Source organism: Mustela nivalis, assembly GCF_964662115.1.
Source record: "Mustela nivalis genome assembly, chromosome: 1".
In the NCBI taxonomy this organism is placed as follows: domain Eukaryota; kingdom Metazoa; phylum Chordata; class Mammalia; order Carnivora; family Mustelidae; genus Mustela; species Mustela nivalis.
In genome coordinates this window covers 169,706,767-169,730,934 of record NC_139020.1, presented here as the reverse complement: position 1 = coordinate 169,730,934, position 24,168 = coordinate 169,706,767, and the positions used below count along the sequence as shown (strand labels likewise).

Below are 24,168 nucleotides of genomic sequence, written 5' to 3'. Positions count from 1 at the left end.
AGTCAGCATCCCAGACTGAAATCGTGGTTCCACGTGGGTCTGTGTGTGACCTGGTTGGGGGTGGGTGGAGGATGAGGGCGCAGGGGAGGATGTTTCCATCCCTTTATTCATCTGCAAAGCAGAGATCCAGCGCCTGCTTACCTGAAGGGGTTGGGAGGAGGACATGAGAGCTGCTTGTGGGGGGTGTAGCAGTGCCTGGTACCAGACCATCACTGAAACACGGTGGCGGGTATTACAATTCTCCTTAAGAGAGTCCTTTGAAATCCATCGTAGTGGCTGTTGGCCTTTGGCCCTGGTCTGGAAGGCTCCTCTTTTTTGGTCTTCTTGGTTCTGGTCCACTGCCTGGCTCTGACCTTGCAGTTCCAAAACAAAGCCAGGCACCACAGCTAGACGCTGATATGACTCAGTATCAGTGTTGTAACTTGCTGCGGGAGATTTATTTGAGCTGAGTCTCAGTTATCCCCCTGGAAAAACCGTACCTTCTTTGCAGAGTTGTGGGGTCAAATGAGAGGACTTGGATGGGAGCCGGCATCTAGTAGCTCAATATGTGGTAAGTGATTACTGTCATTTCCCCCACTATAGGTCTTCCTTGGGCTTTGCTCCCATTCTGTACTTGCTTTGTTTATTCTCATTGGCTTCCAACCTCAGACTGAAAGTCACCTTCTTAAGGACGCCTTTTTTTTTTTTTTTTAATGTATTTATTTATTTGAGAGAGAGAGAGAGCTCGTGCTCAAGTGGGAGGAGGGGCAGAGGCAGAGGAAGAGAGGTCTCAAGCGGACTCCCCACTGAACACAGAGCCCAACACGGAGCTCGTTCTCCCACGCATGGGGTCACGACCTGAACTGAAATCACGAGTCAGATGTTTCATCCACGGTGCCCCTCAAGGAGGCCTTCTTGTTCACCCTCTCTGAAAGAGATTCTCTCCTGTTTCTCCTACTGCTGTCTTCACTGTGATGACTTATTTATGCTGTGTACATATTGACTGTCTGTCTTCCCGACCACACTGTTAAGAGGCAGGAAGGCAGGGACTTTGCTTTGCTCCCCACAGTAACCTGGTATCTCGCTCCCAGCACATACTTGGTACGTAATTATTGAAGGAAGACACCCTGATCATCACCACTGTGATGAAGAAGGTGAGAAAGGGACTAAAGTGAGTTACTAGGATTTTCAAACACAGCATACGCAAACCTGAATGGCTTTACGCAAACTCCCCAGGGCCACATCTCGAGTGCTGGGGACTGCAGGGCTGGATCGATGCTCGCGAAATGAGGTCGGTTGCATGTGTGCCTTTGCATGTAAACGGGATGCTGAAATCCTCTTCCCACACCTAAGTCTCCTCTCCTACAAGCACACTCTCTGCGGGTCTCATCCTTATCCTTTTCCACACAACCACCAGCTTTCCTGCTAAACGTGGTTCATGCTTGTTCAGCATTTATAATGTGCCAGCCACACTGCACAGGGCCCTCTATGTGTTATTGTCCAAATCACCGCAAACACACTTTGTGGTCAATTCACATATTCCTGATGTGCTCCTAAGAGCACGAGGCTCTGACGTGGGTCTTGAAAAGAGAGAACAGGAAGGAGGAGAAAGCAAATACGAGCAAGAATGGAAATAGAGAGCAGGGATCTCACAAAATGGCAGCTTAGATAAAACCGATGAGAAGCCAGTCAAGGAAGTAGAAGTCCACAGGCCCCAGTCCAAGTTCAGACTAATGCAGGAGTCCACTGTTGCCAGGGACTAGAACCAAAGGCCAGCAGAGGGCTGCCGGTCCAGACAGTGGCTGCTCAAAGTCATCCTCCCCGGGCAGCGTGTGACATGGAGAATCTGGTCCTTTCCTGCTGGGGCGTTCTGCCCTGGCGGGGGCCCCACAGCAGGCCCAGTCCCGGGTGTGCCAGTCCAAATGGAGGTGGGGAGAGGCCAGAGAGGGGCTGGGACAAGTTCTGCTGGGGAAGGGGGGATTCATCTGCTGGGGAAGGGGGGATTCATTGGCAAAGTCACCACAGATACAAAACACATTTTTGAAAAGCGTCTTCACCAGGGGTGTTCTTTGAAAATGGGACAGAAACCTCCCGAATGTCAAGAGATAGGTTTTTTTTTTTTTTTTTTTTTTTGCCAAAGCAACAGAATGCTGAGGATTGCAAGTAAAGATTCTTATTATAAAAAGGTGCTAAATTCTGGAGTAGAGTTTAATTATACCTGAGGTATTTCTGACTTCGTGCATGTATGTGGGGGGGGGGAGGCTCTGCCTCTCTCTATCACCGTTATTATCTCACGGGTCTCCGTTTTCATTTTTCCCACCACGGGGCTCCTTAGTCATCTTTCCAATCCCCCACCCCCCTTTGGGAGGCAGTTTCTGGCAGAGCACTCAACCGCCAATAAAAGTTGCCCCCTGAGACTCCGACTATTAACGATCAGATTCCTGGCCATGGCTAATCATCAGGTTTAATCACATGTTAATCATCTGCCAGATGGCATGGGGGCAAGCTTCGGATATTCCTGGGGCTGGATCTGTACAGCACAGACATGCTTGTCAGCGAAACATGTCTACTGAAAACATTCGTCCTCGTGCGTGCAAGAGCGGGAGAAAGTGAGCAGCACGGGGGTGTTTCAGGCTGCCTGGTGTGATCTCTCTTGATGGATTTGCTCTTCTAAACTGCTGGCCTATCTTTAATGCTGTATTTGATATGGTCCATCTCTCAACCTCTCTGGCTGTTCTCCATTTCTGTTGCTGGCTTCTTCTGAATATTTTATAATCAAGTATTTACTGTGCCTCCGGAGATCACTGGAAACTCCATCAGCAGAGCTGCTTCCCTGGGTGTCTGTGGATCTAGCAGGGTGAGGTCTCAGGAGGAAGGCGAGGCCGTATTTCCTCAAACACTCCAGGGGTGTCCCGTCTCACGTGGCAGAAGTGCAGTGGCCTGACCAAGGCGCATAAAGGCTTGCATTGTCTGGCTTCCAGCTATTTTTCTGATTTCATTTTCTTAACCCCCTTTGCTTACTATACTCCGGCCGTATTGGCCTCCTCGATATCTCTGTTTGTTTTCTGTTACCACATAATAAATTGTTCCAAGCGTAGCAGCTCCTACCACACCCCCATTTATTATCACCTTACAGTTCAGTAGCTCAGAATTACGGGCAGGCTCAGCCACATTTTCTTCTCAGACCAACATCAGCTTGCCTGCTGGAATGGGCTCTCGTCTGGAGGCTTTTGGGAAAAGTTAACTGCCAGATTCATTTGGTTCTTTGGCAGAATTCTGTTCCTTGCAGTTCTAGGACTGAGAACCCCGTTTCCTGGCTGGCTGCCTGCTGAGGGCCACTCTCGGCTTCTGAAGGCCACCCACATTCTTTGCCATGTAGTCCCCTCCACCTGTAAGCCAGCAAATGTGCATTGGGTCCTCTAAACCAGCAAGCATACTGGACCTTCTCATGCTTTGAATCTCTCTGACTTTCTCTTTGGCAGCCACCTGATCAAAGTCTCTGTTTTTAAAGTATTCATATGATTAGGTTAGGCTGACCTGGATAATCTTCCTAATTAAAGGTTAACTGATTAGTAATCTTAACTTAATTGCAGTAGAGAAATTCTTTTAACATATATAATCATGGGAGTAACACAGGAGCGGGGAGAAATCACAGATCCCTCTTAGTTCTGCCTCCCATGCTTTTCTTCCAACGTGCTATGATCAGTCCTGACCTCAGGACCTTTGCACTTTCTCTCTCCTCTTTTTGGAACTCCTCCCCAGAAAGTCACATGGCTTATACAATTGACATTTTGTGTCTTTACAATTTTGTTTGTTTATTATCTCTCTTCTCTCACTGGAAGAGAGGCCCCTGAAGATGGATGTTTTGTCTGTTTTATTCAGGGCTGTATCCTCATCTCTAAAATAACTCCTGGCACTTAGCTGATGCTCTACACATGTAACTAAATAAACATATAAATGAATCTTTAGCTCCTCCCTCTCTCTTCTTCTAAGATGTCTATGAATGGTGGAATGCCAAATAAAATGATCCTTAACAATAGCTTGTCTCTCTACGAAGTCAAGCCTGAACCATGGAAGGAATCGGGAACCTCTGCTTTTCTACCTGATCTAAATGAGCACAGAGTTTAAAGAGGAAGGCTCTTTTATCTCCATCTGTCAGCCTTCCTTACATTGTACACATTAGTCTCTTCTTTGCCTGGAAGTACCTTATGCGTTCCCATCTCTCTATGCAGCCCGGGGCTGGAAGCGCCATGAAGATGTTTTGTCTTCTTCCCATTCAATGAGAGACTTGTACACACTAGAATATGCTCCTTTTCCTTGCCAAGAATATTCTCTACTTTGAAAGGTCCAGGTCGGGTCCCACAGGCTCTGTGGCATTCTTTGAGTGCTGTATTTCATAGGGAAAGCTTTCTCTTGTGAGCCAATTTAATATCTGAACCAGAAGCCCTGGGAACCCAAGGGCTGCGTCAAATGCAGCGGTCTGTTTTTTGGCATGCAGAGTCATTTTTAAACATTTGAGCCTTCATTTAAAGGAGAATGCAATAAAAAAATTTGAAATTCTCTCTTACAGTATGTATAAATCAGGCCGTCATCCTGTACGCCTTAAATTTATAATGACATATACCAAATATTTCTCAATAAAACTGGGAAAAAACAGAAACAACCAAACCCTGGGCTTCTCATTTTTCTTAAGAGTAAAACTCAGGCAAGACTGTGCTCTGATTTCCGTGTGGCGGCTGTTGGGGCTTGCGCGAAGCCTCCTTTCAGCTGGGACATGTGTCTGCCGTTTTCCATAGTCTCTACCTGTCCCTGCTCTTTCACTCCAGATGAGGTCTGAGTGTTGATTGCCATTTATCATTTTTGTGGCTGATATTTTTTAAAGCAAAGAAGTAACTCTCTTTATCCCTGTTTTATCAAAAGTGAGAGGGCAGCTTGTAGATCCCTTCACCCTACCTTGTGGCTATCATCTGCCTGGTCCCCTGCAGACTTTTGAGTTTTGCTGTTTCTGCCCAGTCTGCAAGCTCTGTAAGGCTCAACGTTCTGTCTGCCTTGTTCACTGCTGAATTCTGAGAGCCTGGAGCATCAGAAATGATCAATCAATGTTTACGGAGTGAACAAGCACCTGGTATCTAAAATCTGTGCAACTGACCCAACTCCTAATGACCCCTGACTTTACCATTGTCTCTTTTTTAAGATTTTATTTATTGGGGCGCCTGGGTGGCTCAGTGGGTTAAGCCTCTGCCTTCGGCTCAGGTCATGATCCCAGGTCCTGGGATGGAGCCTCACATCAGGCTCTCTGCTCGGCAGGGAGCCTGCTTCCTCCCTCTCTCTCTGTCTGCCTCTCTGCCTACTTTTGATCTCTGTCTGTCAAATAAATAAATAAAATCTTTAAAAAATATATTAGGATGATGTTTATAGGGTTCCATGCTGGGCATTGCATACAGAGGGATACTGATCAAGCAAACAGACCCCTTACTTCTGGGAGGGAGAATAAGGAATCCATGCAGGTAACTGTTCATGAAGAGTACTCTGAGAACATGAAAAGCACCATGGGGGCTCAAAGCCAAAAGGTATTAGGGAATTGGGGACAGAAGGGAGGGTTTTAACTGTGCCTTCAAGGAGGAGCAGAATCTTGAAAGACAGGATGTTTCCGGTAGGGTGAAATGTATGAAAAGCCCAGAGGTGAAGAAGTACCATATAGGTCAATTACTTATTTCAATGCAACATCCAATGATGCGTCCCCAAGGGTGCCCTTTGTATATAGTAGATGCTCAACAAACATTTCATTGGCTAGAAGCACTTATTGAACCCCCTGCCTTTGGTGTCATGCTAGGGACGATATCAGATTTATATAAATTTGATAAATTTATAGTTTTTGGAAAAATTGCAGCTCATGATAGAGATAGGAACTACAAACAGCTAGTAAATCAAGAATGTTGTTATTATGCATTTGGAGGTAATATTTGTGGTCAAAGCCTCGGGGTGATCTGCAGATGGGCACTTTAATCTCACACACGTGCAGTGTAGCCCCAAGATTTTCTGGTTTTCACATTCTAAAATCTGATACTCTGGGCTGCTAATCATATGCTGATCCACTCAGGGCCCACTGTTTCTTCGTTGTGTCCAAATTTGATTAATGTTCCTGCCTTCATGCCCCCTCCTGGTGGTGAGGCACCATGCCACAAATTACGCCCCCCAGTGGGTGTCAGGGAGCAGAGGAAATTTCTTTTCTAACAGTGAGGAGCTCCCAGGAAATTTCTTGGGAAAGCTACCTGATCCTATCACAAAGGCAATGCACCCTGGAGTTGAGCAAGAGGGAGGACAGCACTGCTTCTCCGGCTGGAGGGAGATAATAAGGGTCAATGGACAAGCCAGTTTCAACGGACACCAAGGAATAGCACACAAGAGAAAAACATTTGCGCTGAATGTGTTGAAAGTAATGATTCTGACCTTTGGAGAATTTGTTAACACAAACTTAACTTCATTTAAATCTTCAATTAATGTGGCTATATTATAGATTAGCGGACTCTCACAATATAGACATTTTAATAAGATTTTGGATTTGATAGCTTTATCTAGCATCAGCGATGGGCTTGCTTAGTTGAATTTGGTGATGCAAGCCCTGCCTCCAGATGTTTGCATGTAGGCTCTTTGAGTTTCCCAGTGGCTTGGTACCCAAGGCCATCTCATCTAACTAACTTGCTTGAATCCACTTCTCTCCCTGTCTATACCATGTGGCCTCACAGTTGACCAGGTTCTTTCTGAACACCTGAGTGGTGGGCCTTTTTTACTAGAATAGGAAACAGTTCTGTAGAATGGCACTCATTATTCTTTTATTTGATCACCAAACAGTATTTTTAAAACACTTAACCGATTTTTTAAGCAAAGAATGAATATACACACAGTAACCTATCAGTATAAAAGGGCATATCATGAAACATTTTCTTTCGCCATCTAGCCCCAGGTCCTCTTCCCAGTGCATTTCATGTGTATTTCCAGAATATTCTTGCCTTAACACAAATGTATGTGTATGTACACAGTCTCACCCCATGTTTTTGGTTTTGTTTTTCCAGCACACATGTCCCTTTTTTTTTTTTTTTCAATCGTGTGTCTTGGAGATGATCCCAAATTGGTATATAGAGTTCTGCACTCATTTTTTACCTCTGCATCGTATTCCAATGTAGAGCTATATTATCATTTATAACCAGTTCTCTTTAATGGTAATTTAATGGTTGCTTAAAAAAAGTGATATTTTTGAGTCCCACCCTTTGCCTTTATACATGTTTTTGCCAATTACCACCCATCCCCAGTCCCACTCTACAACATCTATTTATCCTTCAACCAGTTTAACTTCCTTGGAAAACCTTCCCCAATTCCTGAAGGCAGAGAGCATTTTGCACACACCTCTGTCATAACGTTTGGTGCAGTTTAACACCCTAGGATGTACGCATGGGTCTGGCCCTTCTACCTGTACTGGAAGATGGAACATCCTTGGGCCAGGCTCTAGCTCCTGGATCTGGGTCACCTGAGGGCACAAGGGACCATACAGACCTGTTGTTTTAGCAGGAGCTGTGGGAGGTGGAGGAAGATAGGTAGTTTGGTCATGAAAAATATTATGACTGGATCCTATAGCCATTTGGAGAGGAGAATTGCTTAAATCCGTTGTAGTTATTGTAGGTAAGCTATTTACATGTCTTGCTGGGCCTCAGATGAACTTAACGATATGGGTTAAAGTCCAGATGCTGGGGCCTTTCCCGGAGATGCCACTTTAGGAGTCCAGGGACAGGTGTCAGCCATTTGTATTTTTTACAAGTTCCCTGGATGGCACTGATATGCAGAGCATGGTTGGAGAACCTCTAATCTTTGTGGACAAAAGTAAGAAGTAGAAAGAAGTGTTCTGACCCTCAAGGAGTTCACAGTCTAGGTAGGGAGACAGTGAAAAAGGTAAAAAGGAAGCGAAACCTCAGTATAAAATGTTAAATGTGTGTTGACCGGTTCTCTGTGGGGAAAGACCCATGCAGGCTGGGGCATTAGAAAAGGCTTCACAGGGGCGCCTAGGCGGTTCAGTGGGCTAACGCCTCTGCCTTCAGCTCGGGTCATGATCCCGGGGTCTTGGGATCGAGCCCCACAGCAGGATCTCTGCTCGTCGGGGAGCCTGCTTCCCCTCAACCCCGCCTGCCTCTCTGCCTACTTGTGATCTCTCTCTCTCTGTATCAAATAAATAATTAAAATCTTAAAAAAAAAAAAAAAAAAGAAAAGGCTTCACAGAGGAAATGAAACTTGAGCAGGGCCTAGGAGGGTGGGTACCCAGTCTACGGGGTTCTGTATCCTTGAGGTTAGTCATTGGACAGATGCATTTGTAGGCTTTTGAAGGAGGCAATGGAGTGTAGACACAAAGAACAAGGGCTTTGCAGCTCACTGCTGTGCTGTCGGTCATGGCTGCATGAAGTACTGTTTTGCGACTTGAGCAAATAAATTCCACATCTAGGCTTCCATTTCCACATCTGTTAAACAGAAATAATACTTTTCACTTCAGAAGCGTTGTGAAAATGAAAGGAGATTAATTTATGCAAAAATCCTGGTATCTGGAAAGCCCTTGAAAAAGACTATCTTTTAATAATAAGTTAAACATAGTTCCAGGTTTTATTCTAAATCTTTCTCTCAGGAAAGTCAGATGTGGCATATAGGGACTGGGGACTCAGCAAGAAAGCAAGAAAGAGGGGTCTGTCAGAGAGAGGGGCTGAAGTACTTTGTGGGCTCTAGTGAATTTTCAGCTCTGCAGCTCTTAGCCATGACCAACCATCGATTTAAACCCCAGGCCAAAGGAGCCCACTGAGCCTTCCCTCCATTGCCTTGTTTCCTGAGGTGAGCAGCCCAGGATGTTGGGCAAGCTGAGAGTCAGACCAAAATTGGCTGCAACCAAGGAATGGCACATGTCCCTCCAAATCCTATTAAAATAATAATCTTAAAAAGAACTAGAATATGGATTAAAATGATTTTCCATCTAAATCTTCCCAGTGCCACAGTCTATCCCACTATTTTGGATGAAGCTTCAGGACTGTTAGAAGCAGACTTTCCTTTGACTCTGTTTAAGCAATGACAGCCATTGCTCAGCGGCGGGCTGCACAGCGGCCATCATCCCGCTCACTCCCTGGGCCTCCCCCCAGCCAGCAGCAAATCCATTCTCTGGAAAGGATCTAATGGCATCTTTATCATGACCACGTGAAACATCCAGACTGTCTGAAAAACTCCCTCAATACATGTTGAACCCATAGTCTCAATGGCTAGAAATAAATAATGGTGTAGACAGAGGGTCAAAGGGAAAAGAGGAAGGTAAGAATCAAAGCAAAAAAAGGAAAGAAAAAGAAAGCAGGGAGAAAAGTTGAAAGGAAACAAAGAGTGAGGAAAGTTGAAAGGAAAAAGGGAAAAGAAGAACATACTAGAATGGGAGGGGAAAAAAAGACAAAGAAAGAGGAGAGAAAAGAGAAAGTGGGTGGAGGGCTTTGTAGCTCCTCCTGATTCAATGTCAGCGAAGCTACGAGGTGTCCTGTTCCACCATGGCGGGCACCCTGTGTGTGGGCCAACCTTCATGTCATGAATGAAACACCATTTGTTCCCCCTCGTCTGCTGACATCAATCAATGAGGCTGTTTTCCTCACCAAGGCACAACGAGGTGATAAGGGGAGATGTATAAATAGCTCTAACTAGTAGGAACAACAATTACTTTTGAACTTTAATGAGGTACCTGACAAGAAAGGCAGTTAATTTCTACCTAACGATCTGTTGTGGTCCTTGGAGTCATGCTCTGGGGTTACATTGGTCTTATCGAACAAGGCTCTTGGTATCCTCTGACAATGTGTCCAGAAGAAAGCCACTGATTCAATGCGGGGACTGCACAAAGACGGCCCTGTGGTCATTTTTCAGCCCTCAGTTTCTAAACTGTGGGGAGAGAATGGGAAAGAACAACTATTTTAAAAGAGAAATCCTGGGGCACCTTGGTGGCTCAGTGGGTTAAAGCCTCTGCCTTCAGCTCAGGTCATGATCTCAGGGTCCTGGGATCAAGCCCTGCATCGGGCTCTCTACTCAGCAGGGAGCCTGCTTCCTCCTCTCTCTTTGCCTGCCTCTCTGCCTAATTGTGATCTCTCTCTCTCTGTGTCTAAATAAATAAATAATTAAAAAAAAGAGAGAGAGAAATCCAATTGGGTGAAGCCTATTTTATGGAGTTGGGATATGAAGAATAAAAATGTAAGCATGTAACAGGTTTCTTATACTGTTATGTGGAGGAAAAACCCCAGATCACTTTTCCTTGCCGTGGCCCATGTGGAAAGATGCTGATGTCAATTAACTTCTTTAATACCTTCAGTTACACTTGGCATTAACAAAAGTTATTCTGTTGTCTCTGTATAATAAGACATACTGGATAACTCAAGATGAATGAATGTTTAAACAACTCCGACTTTCGTTAGAAGAAAGTCAGGATGGCCCACAGGCTGCCACACCTCTTTGTGCAAGCAGACGTGGCTAATTGATAGCTGCACAAGTCCTATCATGTCCCTACATGAGCTCAGAATTCTTCTCCACACAGCACCCATCATCCCGTGACGGGAGCTGTCATGTGGAATGAAGCCTTTTAAACATCCCTGATGTAGATCATAAGAAAAAGTTATATTTCTCTTCCCTCCTTGCTATTTTTTTCCTCCTTCTTCTTCTTCTTTATGGAAATGCTTGAGGACACACAGCCTGGGCTTTGGATTTCCAGCTGAATCACTAAATGGCTCATTGCTTGTTATGTCACTTTGAAAAGTGGGCCATTTTAGAAGTTCCACTAGGGAATTTGACAGGATTGCTGAGGCAAGGCTGCATTTGAGTTTCTGAGCTTTTTACTCCACAGCAGACATTGATGGAAGCCAACTTCTGGAACAGATGGAAAACTGTGCATTTCGGGAGAGAAAGCAAATGGGTCACTCCGAGTGCCAATCCAATTCTTTAGGCTGAGAAAGTTTTCAGTGATGACAACGGGACACCAAGTGACCCTGAGTGCTCACGTCTGTGGGCTCAGTTTCTTTCTTCCTTGTATCTTGAAGTCATGAGCAAAGTCCGGCAGATGACCATACAGAACAAAATCATGTGATAGGAGGGAATACTTAGGCTACAATTTTCAAACTGGAGAAGTGAAATGGTTTCATTAAAGATGCATTCTTCATACAATGAAAAAAAAAACACAGCCCTCGTCTTTGGTTGACACATGATTATTAGATTCTTCAGGATTACTTGAATTTGTCTTGCAACTGACACAGCACAAATGGCATCAGAACTTTTCGGACCACCAAGGAAGCAATTTAAAAATTCAATATTGTAGAAAAAGAAAACAAATCAGGCCTTGTCGGTTAGTCCTAAATACACACACTGCCATTTCATGGCTGACCTGTGTTAGAATTTACTCCTGGTGGCTCACTTATGAAAATATTAATTCTTGGAATGTTACATTTGGCCAGAAATGATCTATTATTTTTGGTAAAGATTTTATTTATTTATTTGACAGAGAGAGAGAGAGATCGCAAGCAGACAGAGAGGCAGGCAGAGAGAGGGGGAAGCAGGTGCCCCACTGTGCAGAGAGCCCGACTGCAGGCTCGATCCCAGGACCCGGAGATCATGACCTGAGCTGAAGGCGGAGGCCCAGCCCACTGAGCCACCCAGGTGCCCTGGCCAGAAGTGATTTATACGTGAAAACTGTTACATTGCCTCTTTTAGCAGAAAAAGGGCAGGTGATGGGCATGACTTGAATTTCTGTGCTCTGGGTGAGGAGAGCAAAGGTTCCAGAGCGTCTGCTTCCTGGACGTGCCTCCTTGAGCAAGTCATCAAACTTCCCTGGACCTTGGTTTCTTTATCTATAACTGCAGTAATCATATACATCTTTTAGTTGCTGGGGAGCAAATAATGAGTTAGTGCATGTGCAGAACCTAGCACAGGGCCTGACATACTGGTGAATTCTATTTGTTATTTTCTATGGGTCTGAATGGCAGTGTTCCTTCTGCTTTAGAGAGTATTGAGGAAAAATGATCTTGGGATTGTGGAATGGAAAAGCTTTCAAAATCATTCTCTTGGGCTTAGATTTTTAAGCTTCCGCCTACAGCAATTTTTTTTTTTTAATACCTCTTATGGTGGATTACAAAAATGGCCCAATTCTTCCTCTTCCTTCTGTCCACATCCTTTGCCATATGACTTGGAATCTCTTGCCTCTTGTTTCTGAATGTATCATGTGATTTCATTTGGCCAGTGAGATGTTAGTGGACATGATACAAAGGAAGACTTGACAAAGCCATGTTCAGTGTCTCTGCTGGTTCTGAGTCATTCCACACTGTAATTCCAAGTATTCTCCCCATTCCAATTAGGATTCCTTTGAAGGTCAGTTCCAGTTGGTGCGTTCACAGAGTCTGGTACCGCAGTGAGTCATTTCTTTCAAATTGTCTCTTGCCATGTCCGCAGCCTGCTCTGGGCTTCAAAGTCAAGAGCATCACTGAGAAATGCTGCCAGGTGAAGAGGGGTTGTTGGCAGTTCATATATTGTTAAACAAACCTCAATCACAAGACAGATGTAGCTCCTTTGGTCTTTGTGCCAAATTGTATTATTTCCTTGGAAAAACAGATTTGCCTTATCTAAAGGAAAAAAATAAAATGTAAACATTTTCTGGTTAAAAATAAAAAAAGTACACATCTGTCGTTCCCATGAAAATGCGCAGGTCAGTCTGCTGGAGAATGAGACGTGGTGGCGAGCCAGTCACGGCAACCCAAAGCATCCGACCTTCAGTTCGTTCCCAGTTATGTAACCAAGACAAGCCAAAAACAATAAAGTCACTTAGCTGACCACCCTGGATTCATGATCAGTAAGTAATAATTGTAGCATGCCAGTGAGGCTTTGTGGTTGTTTGGTGTGTAGCATTACTAAAGCAATAGATAACTGTTAGGCTTCTATTACAGTTCAAATTCTCTTGTGTTGCAATTATGGCTTCTTTCTCAGGCTTGCCAGATGTATTGGGAATTCCTTGAGAGGAGGAATATCTTCTTTACCTTGTATCCCCTTGGCCTAGCACAGTACTTGATGGGAAATAAATATTCATCACTTAAGGGGCACCTGGGTGGCTCAGTGGGTTAAAGCCTCTGCCTTCGGCTCAGGTCATGATCCCAGGGTCCTGGGATGGAGCCCCGCATCGGGCTCTCTGCTCAGTGGGGAGCTTGCTTTCTCCTCTCTCTCTGCCTGCCTCTCTGCCTACTTGTCATCTCTGTCAAATAAATAAAATATATTTTTTAAAAAAATATTTGTCACTTGAAGTTCCAGCTTTAATAGGACATTCCTCCACTCATTGGTTTATTTGTTACTACATCTATATTCTCATTATTAAATGCCTATAATATACCTGGGCACCTCCTGGGCACCTTGACATTGGGGCTGTAGCTTTGGAATGGGGGAAGGAGGCTGAGATTCCATATTTTTTTATTAAGTTTTTCAGTTTAGTTCCAATGTAGTTAATGTGCAGTGTGCTGTTTAGTTTCAGGTGTATGATATAGCGATTCAGCAGTTCTATGCATTACTCAGTGCCCATCATGCCACGTGAACTCTTAATCCCCTTTACCTGTTTCACCCATCTTCCCACCTGCCTCCCCTCCAGTGACCATTCTTTTGTTCTCTAGAGTTACGAGTCTCTTTCTTGCTTTGTCTCTCTTTCTTTTTTCTTTACTTGTTTTGTTCCTTAAATTCCATGTGAATGAAATCATATGATATTTGTCTTGCTCTGAGTGACTTATTTCACTTAGCATTATACTCTCTAGCTCTATTCATGTTGTTGCAAATGGTAAAATTTCATTCCTTTTTTTTTTAATCTCGTTCTTTTTATGGGTGGATAATATTTCATCATGTTTATACCACATCATCTTTATCCAGTCACACTTGGGCTCTGCCATAATAAAACCATTGTATATAATGCTGCAATAAGCATAGGGGTGCATGTATCCTAGTGAATTGATGTTTTTTGTATTTTTTGGGTAACTACCCCATGGTATGGTTACTGGATCATAGGCAGTTCTATTTTTAACTTTTGTGGAACCTCTATACCATTTTTTAAAAGATTTTATGTACTTATTTGAGAGAGTGAGCAAGAGAGAGAGAGAGAGAGCAGGGGGAGGGACAGAGGGAGAGGGAAAAGCAGACACCCCACCGAGCAGGGAGCCCAACATGGGGCTCAATCCTGGGACTCCGGAATCGATTTATACCCTTAACCAACTGAGCTACTCAGGCACCCTCTCTATACCATTTTCCAGAGGCGCTGTACTAGTTTGCATTCCCACCAACAGTGCATAAGAGTTCCTTTTTCTCCACATCTTTGCCAACACTTGTTTCTTGTGTTTTGGTTTTAGCCATTCCAATGGGTGTAAGGTGATATCTCATTGTAGTTTTGATGGAGAGTGATGCTGAGCATCTTTTCATGTGTCTATTGGCCATCTGTATGTCTTCTTTGGAGAAATGTCTGTTCATATCTTTTGCCCATTTTCTAATCTGATTACTTGTTTTTCTGGTTTTGAGTTGCATTAATTTTTATCTATTTTGGATACTAACCCTTTATCAGATATGTCTACCATTCTATAGGTTGTCTTTTAGCTTTGTTGATGGTTTCCTTTACTGTCCAGAAACTTTATTTTGTTGTAGTCCCAATAGTTTATTTTTGCTTTTCTTTACCTTGACTTAGGAGATATATCTAAAAAAATGTTGCCACAGCTGATCTCGGAAACATCACGGTCTATGCTCTCTTCTAGGATTTTTATGGTTTCAGTTCTCACATTTAGGTCCTTCATCCATTTTGAGTTTATGTTGTATATGGTATAGGAATGTGGTCTGTTTTCATTCTTTTGCATGTAGCTGCTCAGTTTGAGAATCTGTATTTCTAAGAATCTCCTAGGTAATTCCATCCTGCTGATTCCTTCTTCCATCCTCTGAGAAGTAAGAATCTAGTTGATTGTTGCCATATGACAATGTTTGGTCCAGATTTGCTAGCTCATCAGACCTTCTTAAGAAAAACAGTAATTCTGTTTTATCTGAAATACCCTGGTTGTTCATGGTAGTAACTAATGTTTGCAAAGATACTTACAAAAATGGGAAACCTTTCTTTGACTATTTCATGACAAAAATAGGAAACCCCTCTTTGACTACGTCATGGAATTAAGTACATGAACTATTCTGATTCCAAATGCTAAGAATCACCCCTGCTGATTTCACTGTACTTTGGATTTTGCATTTCATGGGTTTGCCCTTCTCAATGTATGGTTTGCATTGCTCAAAATAGATTTTCAGCTTATTAGAGACGTGTGTGGGATCTTCTTCTTATTTTTCCATCTGCTAAAATATGTGGCAGAGTATCCAACACCCAGTGGGAGGTCAATAGATACTAGTAAACCATCTAATGGAGATAAATGGTATATTTCATAAAGCTGGAATGGATTTTCATATATTATCAGTAGGAGTTTTATTTTGGAGCGGGCAAGCAGAAAGCATTGCTTAATTTTATTAATCGCCCTCATTTATTAGAAAAAATATTAATAGCTTCAGGAAGTCTTGGTTGGCATGGGAAGAAGTTTAATATACTGAGGTGGTTATGATGGCATTTGCCTGGGCTGTCAGAGAGAGGAGACAGTGCTGTCTTTATGAAAGCAGTTGTCTTAAAAAAAATCAAAAAGTACAAACTTAGTAAAAGACCCAATATTCTTTTTTTTTTTAAAGATTTTATTTATTTATTTGTCAGGGAGAGAGCGAGCGAGAGCGAGCACAGGCAGACAGAGTGGAAGGCAGAGTCAGAGGGAGAAGCAGGCTCCCCGTGGAGCAAGGAGCCCGATGTGGGACTCGATCCCAGGACGCTGGGATCATGACCTGAGCCGAAGGCAGCTGCTTAACCAACTGAGCCACCCAGGCGTCCCAAGACCCAATATTCTTAATGATAGATGAGCCAATGCTGAAGGACAGAAGTGCACATTTTCTTATAAAACCTAATGATATTATAGATGACACAGTGGAACAGAAATCATGGAGGCAAATTTATTATTATTTATTTTATTTTATTTATTTATTTGGCAGAGAGAAAGAGGGAGAGAGAAAGCACAAACGGGGGAGTGGCAGGGGGATTGGCAGGCAGAGGGAGAGGTAGAGGGAGAAGGAGAAGTAGTCTCCCCGCTGAGCAGAGGGCCGGAGGCAAGGCTCAATCCCAGGACCCCAGTATCATAACCTGAGTCAAAGGCAGATGCTTGACTGACAGCCACCCAGGCACCCCTAGGCAAACACATCTTGCTTCAGGATTCCAAATATCTTTGGCGAGCCCACCTTGCATAGATGTCATTATGAACTTGTCATACATACCCTGAAGGACTAGATTACTTCTTTCTCCCTCCCTTCCTCCTTCCATCCCTGGCTTCCTTCCTTCTTTCTTTCAGAGAGTATGGGGGTGAGTCAAAGTGAGAGGGAGAAGCAGAGTTCCTGCTGGGAATGGATCCTGAGATCATGACCTGAGCCAAAGGCAGATGCTTAACTGACTGAGTCACCCAGGTACCCCTGAAGAATTACTTCTGAAAACTGTTGACTCTTCACTTAAAGCACAGCGCCCCTTTATATATATATGTGACACTCCAGAGTATCCTAACTGCTTTATTAGCTAAATTGACCTCACAACAGTGCTGGTAGGTTGGCATGGAAGATACTGTCAAGAAAATGATCTAAAATTTGAAAATAGGCAAAAGGGAAGATGGTTTTCTTCACTATAGCACAAACATTATCTAGCAAATCCTCCAGGGATGATCTAAGTCTACAAAGGTGTAGATTTTCTATTGACCAAGCCAGGGGTCAGAAAACTTGTGTGAAGCCCTAGATATTAAATATTTTAGGCTTTGCAGAATATACACATTATGGGTTGAATATTTTTCTTCCTCCCTGTTTTTTAAAAGCAGCTCTTTAAAAATGTAAAAGCCTAGCTTCTTTTGTGTGCTGTGGGCTGGATTTGACCCCTGGGCAGTAGTTTGTCTCTCAGGCTCTTGAACTAGGCTATTTTACAACTCTGTAGGGATAAAAATTAACTTGTGAAAAATGAATAGCATTGCAAATGATTCTTGTCTGAGAGGAATGTAAATAATTCCTCTCCACAGGGATGCAAATAAATCTTGTCCAGGAGAGATGCGATTGATTTCCCTGTGGTGAAAAGGGATAGCCCCCAATATTACCATTTATAGCCTTGTAGGGTATTAACCAGTTTTGCCTCTATGAGCAAATTTATTTTGGCATCCTTTTGAGTGACTAAATATATTTCTATTCCTTATATTCTCCTTTGAAGCAATTGTAGTATCTTACTAGCCTTGTCATTTACGAATGAGTTGAATAAAAATTTTAAACATATGTTTTATATTTCACGAGTATCATATTTTTAACTCTTTTGAGAGTTATCCTACACCAGGAGTATTATCTTCTTTCGCTTTACCAGTGATTAAGTGTTTGCCTAAGTTAAACCAGTACAGAGCCCAAATGGGACTTGAACATGTCTTTGGATTCTTCGTGGAGGAAAAAGCAATCCTGCCATTTTGCCCTCAGTCCAGCTCTGACCTACCTGAAAAATTTAATTTTCCTCCTCTGGGAAAAAGAAAACATTTCTAAAAGAAAACAGTTTGTATTTCTTGAAAAGAATGGTTTCCATTTTAAAAGGCTTTGCATCTCAAGATAGGCCATGAATTGGTAACTTTCGGACAGCCATGAATGATCAGGGCATCCATAAAGAACAGGACTCATGGATGGCCCAGGCTCCTCAGAAGCCCACTTCTTAGGTAAACCATGAGACACGGGGAGGTCCCGTATTTTGTTATCCAAGACAAAATCTCCTGATGACATGCTGAAGTTATACACTATGTTGGTGACCAAGCTGAGAATAGAACATATACTTCCTAATTTTAAAATTTTTCCTCTGCCACATACTGTTACCTGACATTTTTCTGTATCATCCATTTATAAAAATGAATTTAAAATGGGATGGGCCAAAGGGTCACATCGTCTCATCGACATTTACTACTTGATTTATTTTCATTAATATTGTGATCTTTTTTTGATTAATGTGACTAATGTTCTTCACAGGGCTGGGAAATATATAAATTATGGGGTTAATTAGTGTTGACGTTTAAACTCAGAATGGAATCATATTAATCGAATACATCTACTTGATGGGGGGTTAATTAATTAGGTTCCCAAAACTTCTTCTGATACATTCCACTCCATGTTAATGAACCTCATGGATCACCTTATTAAGCTGTAACCGTTACTTCCTTTTTCCTCTGCACTATTAAGCCATGTTTAATTTGTTCTCATAGTTCCCGTGGTCAATAACAAGGCCTTTATTTTTACACCGTGTAATTGGGGTTAGGAATGTTCACTTTCTCTCATTTGGTGCAGTGTTTGTATGATACATGTCATAGAAAATGCTTAGCTAGAGAACTGTTAAACACTAAAAGGAAAAAAAAATCAAATTGGCATTAATGAAGTGTGGGAGTGATATAAAGCTAAAAATGGTATTTATGAGTTAGTAAAGCTTTAAGTTTGAAAATGTTTGCTATAGAGCAGCACAGGGATAAAAATTACAAGTTTTAAATGGCACTTATTTTCTTCTTCAGCATCCTTTTAAAAATAAATACATATTTCTGTAGTGAAGTTTAATTTACATATAGTAAAATTTGCAGATCCTAAGTGTATAGTTTGATGAGTTGTGAAAATGATGTGGCCAGGTCACTATGGCTCCCATTAGGATAGAAAACATATCTAATGTGGCAGAATATTTGCTTGTGCCTCTGCTCAATCAGTCCCCCTGGGTGAGGTCCCTCACCCAGAGGTAACTCCTTCCTGATTTTTAATACCAGAGGTTAGTTCTTCCTGTTCTTGAACTTCAGATAACTGAAATCTTACAGAATGGACTTTATTTATTCTGACATCCTTGATGCAACATGGTTTTGAGATTCTCCTGTATGGCAGTATCAGTTTGTTCCCTTTTGTTTTGCTGAGTAGTACCCCATCGTACGACCATGCCACAATTTGCTTATCCATCCTCCCACTGATGGGTGTCTAGATCTTCCCTGCCCCAAGGTTTGCCATTTATATATAAGGTTGCTACGAACAGTCTTGTATAATAAATCTTAGGAGTGAAACTGATGGATCAGAGGGTAAGTAACAAAAAAATTGCTCAGTAATTTTTCAAAATTCTCGTTGACATTTATTGTTAGTTTTTTTTTTTTTTTAAGATTTTATTTACTTGACAGAGAGATCATATGTAGGCAGAGAGGCACGCAGAGAGAGGAAGATGCAGACTCCCTGCTGAGCAGAGAGCCAGATGCGGGGCTCGATCCCAGGACCCAGAGGGAGATCATGACCAGAGCCAAAGGCAGACCCTTAACCCACTGAGCCACCCAGGTGCCTCTAATTGTCAGTTTTAAATTGTAGCCATTCAAACGAGTGTGTAGCGGTATCTCACAGTGTGTTTAATTGGTATTTTTCTGATGACTAATGATGTCGAGCACATTTTTGTGTGTGCTTATTGGCCCTTTGTACATATTCCTTTGCCATATTCTGATTTAATTCTCCTCCTCTGCCTTCTTGTTTTTTTTTTTTTTTAAGATTTTATTTATTTATTTGTCAGAGAGAGAGCAAACACAGGCAGACAGAGTGGAAGGCAGAGTCAGAGGGAGAGGGAGAAGCAGGCTCCCTGCGGAGCAAGGAGCCTGATGTGGGACTTGATCCCAGGACGCTGGGATCATGACCTGAGCCGAAGGCAGCTGCTTAACCAACTGAGCCACCCAGGCGTCCCTTGTCTTTTTTTTTTTTTTTAACATTGGTTAAATTTTTTTGATTTACAGAAATTTAAATGTTCTGAGGATGAGTCTTGGCCAGAAACATGTATTGCTAATATTTTCTCCCATTCTGTAGCTAATTTTCCATTTTCTTAATGGCCTCTTTGGAAGGGCAGAAGTCTTTCATCTTGATGATGTTGAATTTATTTATATTTTTTAATGGCACACCTTTTTGTGCCCTGTCTAAAAAAAGTCTTTATCTACATTAAAGTCATGCAAATATTCTCCAATGTTTGCCCCTACAAGTGTTTTAATTCTAACTCTTATATTTAGGTCGATCATTGACTATATTTTGTGTATGATATGAGATGGAGGTCAAGATTCGTTTTTCAATATAGATACCCAGCTATTTGAATACCATTTGTTCAAAACACTTTCTTTTTGGAATGCATTGCATTGGCGACTTTGTTGAAAATCAATGGACTGTAGAAGTGTAGGTCTATTTATGAATTCTGTATTCTGTTTCATTAATCCATTTGATTAGCTTTAAGTTAGTGTTTTGCATTTTTGATTACTGTGAATTCAGTTTTTATTGAAATTGAGAATACAAGTCCTTCAACATTTTAAATTATTTTTCAAGATAGTTTTGGATATTCTACATCCTTCTATACACGTTTTAGACTTAGCCTGTCTATTTGTATGAAATATTATTGGAAATTTTGTAAGATGTCTAGATAAATTTGGGGAGAATCAACATCTTTTTTTTTTTTTTTTTTTGAAAATCGACATCTTATAAATATTTTCCAATCCATGAATATGGTATGTATCTCCATTAATTTGGGTATTCTTTAATTTCTATCAGCAGTGTATTATAATTTTCAGTATAGACATCTTGATATTCTTTTTTTTGATAAATTGACTTCTGATAAATTTATATTTTATATGTGCTATTTCTTGGATCAGTTTTGGAACTATGTTAGGTAGTAGATGTAATCTTTAGTTTAGTTCATTCAAGATTCAGATTTCATGGAGAAATTTATGATTCCTGGCTTAGGTAATGTGCCCATTCATTTTTCAGAATGGATGGTTTTGGCTCTTCACTGACCGTCTTTGCAAGACTATCTAGAAGCAAACGGGAGAGTTTAAGAGTCACAAAATGCAATAGGATCTCTCTTATCCAGAGTATAAAGAGTAAATCTTGGGAGGCAAACATGATAAATATTTACTACTGGTTACTGTGCTCAAAAATTAAATGATCTCATTTAATCCTTACATTATCCACATGAGGGGTATAATATTCCCATTTTACTGATATTGTCACATTTTTGAACATTTATAAACTTTGCCTAAGAGGTCTTCATGCTGTGCTAATAGGAATTATTTGCATGCAACAAATTAAGTGTCCAATACAAATTGTCCTCTACTATTCATTAAAGCTGGTACTAATTTAAGAACCGCTGTGAAGAGATTTCAGATAAAAGTTACTAATCATCTCCCTTTAAGATAGGGAGATTATTCTAGGTTATCTGGATGGACTCATTATCATCACATGAGCCCATAAAAACAGAAAAAGTTAAGAAAATGTGGTGGAAAAGGAAGGCAAGGAGAAACGTTCTAGAAAGGAAAGTCAAAGAAATTTGAAGTGTGAGAGGTACTTGGACCTGCCATTGCTGCTTTTTCAATGGAGGAAGAGAGCCTTGAGCTCTGGAAAGCCAGCTCCTCTGGAAGCTAATGACCTCTGGCTGACAGCCAGCAGGAAAATAAGTACCTCAGTCCTACAACCACATAGAACTGAATCCCACCAACAAACAGTGAGGTTAGATACAGATCTATCCCCAGAGCCTCGAGAAAGGAATGCAGCCCTGCTTTACCTTGATTTCAGCCTTGGGAAACCTGGAGCAGAGAACAAACCTAACCATGCTGTATTCAGATTTCTGATCTACAGAACTGTGAAGTAATTAATGGGTATTCTTTGGTCACTAAAACTGTTGTAATCTGCTATGACAGCAATAGAAAGCTAATATATCATGGCTGTATATTCATAAATCAGCAATGGCCAAAAAGAAATATACATGGGTACATGTATATTACTTGAGCTGGTAAGGAATGATGAATGGTAATTGACACTTTGCCTCCGTGTCTGGGGAGTTGAGAGGGAGTAATGGGGATGTGGTCAACTGAAAGGTTCTGTCTAAAAGGCACCTTCACTGCTCTGCTCCCACATATGCTAAGAAGGTGAGCCCTGTGTTGCAAGAGATATTTATTCACTCTAATCCAGAAATTCAGGTTTTAATGTGATACTTTCTGATTTTAGCCAACTGACAACTAATAGAGTTTATAAATAGAGACAGAATATGTCTGGGAAAAGCTGTCACCTGAAGGATACCCAATTGTGACTTTTTGACGAGATACCCTAACCTCATTTGATCTTGCCAACAGGAAGAATTTTAATGTGAGGTTTATAATTTAAAAAAAAAAACACCACCACCAAAGATCTGAATTATTACTGAATGGTTATTTAAACGTCACGTTCCATCTCTAAAATGGAAATAAAGATCCCAGTGTTATAAGGATGGGATGGTCACAGAGAAACAGCACATAACGCTCTGCACAAGTATGTATGTGCGTCCGCGTGTGTTACCTATATTCTATTTTATTGACACAGGCGAATGTAGGTCAGAATTGGCTACCTGAGGGGCACCTGGGTAGCTCAGTGGGTTAAAGCCCCTGCCTTCGGCTCAGGTCATGATCCCACGGTCCTGGGATCGAGCCCCGCATCGGGTTCTCTGCTCAGCAGGGAGCCTGCTTCCCTTCCTCTCTCTCTCTCTCTCTCTCTTCTCTGCCTGCCTCTCTGCCTGTTTGTGATCTCTGTCTGTCAAATAAATAAATAAAATCTTAAAAAAAAAAAAAGAATTGACTACCAGATTCACAAGATGCAATAGGACTTAATCACATGCTACCTTTTCTCAGTTGTGTGAAGGACAGGAAATGCAGGCTCCACAGCGTCTTTATCTCTTCAGGGACCCCAGCAGCTACCCAAGAACACAGCTTCCTTTGTTCCCTTGCCCACAGGGGTGTGTGGGCGTATCCAGAACGAGAATATTGTATTTGGGTCACTTTGACAAAGAGCAGCTGAGGCCTCAGTTTGCCACAGTCTTTTACTCACTTCTGTCCACGTCCGTGCTAGGTCTGCATGTCAGCTCACAGCTCCATGCGCCAGGCTTTTCCAGCCAAGAAGGCCTGTATAACATTCCACACACATTTGTCTCAACTCCGTGATAGCTTCCAAGGAAATAGGCCTCTGACCTTCATTTTCGCAGGCAGGCCTTGGTCAGTCCAGAAATGATTTAAACTTATCACAATTAGTAACAATCCCATTAAGGTAGTGTGTTTGTTTCCCGTGGCTGCCTCAACAAATGGCCACAAACTTGGTGGTTTAGAGCAACAGTAATTTATTTTCAGTCCCACAGGCCAGAAGTCAAAAATTAAGGTGTCAGGGGCGCCTGGGTGGCTCAGTCTTTAAGGGTCTGCCTTCGGCTCAGGTCATGATCCCAAGGTCTTGGGATCGATGAGCCCCACATCAGACTCCCGGCTCCGTGGGAAGCCTGCTTCTCCCTCTTTCACTCCCCCTGCTTGTGTTCCCTCTCTCACTGTGTCTCTGTCAAATAAATAAATAAAATCTTTAAAAAAAAAAGTTAAGGTGTTCAGCAGGACCCGGCTCCCTCTGAATCCCTGGGGGAGAATTCTGGCCTCCTCCAGCTTCTGACGGCCCTAGGCATTCCTTGGTTTGTGGTGCATAACTCCCATCTCTTTTCCGTCTCTGTGGGTCTCTATCTTCTGCTCTTCTGACTCTTACAAGGACACTTATCATTGGATTTAGGGCCCATTCAGATAATCCAGGATTATCTCACCTGAGATCCTTAATTTAATTATCTCTGCAAAGACTCTGTTTCTCAAATAAAATCACATTCACAGGATCTAGGGGTTAAGCTGTAGACACCTCTTTGGGGGTTCACCATTCACCCCACCACAAATAGGCAGTGCGCATATTGTTTCTCCCATTTTATAGATGTGCTCTTAAACCTGAACCATGTCAGGTCTTCAGAGTCAAGGATACAGGTACACAGGCAGATAAATAATGGTTTAAGACCAGGATAAAGTTAAATGTCCCGGATATAATTGAATCAGTGACAGTGGTCTTTTTAGCAGCATCCTTTGCTCTGAAGAAAAAAAAATGAACATTATAAAGATGACTTTTTTTTTTTTTTAAGATTTTACTTATTTATTCGAGAAAGAGAGAGAGAGAGAACATGAGTGGGGGGCAGTGGGGAGGAGCAGA

The 24,168-nt window shown here is 42.1% G+C and overlaps 1 long non-coding RNA gene across 2 annotated transcripts in view; it reads left to right on the top strand.

Annotated features, from left to right (window-relative positions):
• Positions 1 to 397: 397 nt before the first annotated feature.
• Positions 398 to 24,168, top strand: part of LOC309863721 — a 56,111-nt gene continuing 32,340 nt past the window's right edge. The window contains exon 1 of one of the 2 annotated variants that reach the window (XR_014311214.1): positions 398 to 550. This is a non-coding gene — a long non-coding RNA (uncharacterized lncRNA). Of the gene's footprint in view, positions 551 to 12,630; positions 12,863 to 24,168 lie in introns of those variants that run through there. The other variant, XR_014311215.1, reaches the window with a different exon arrangement.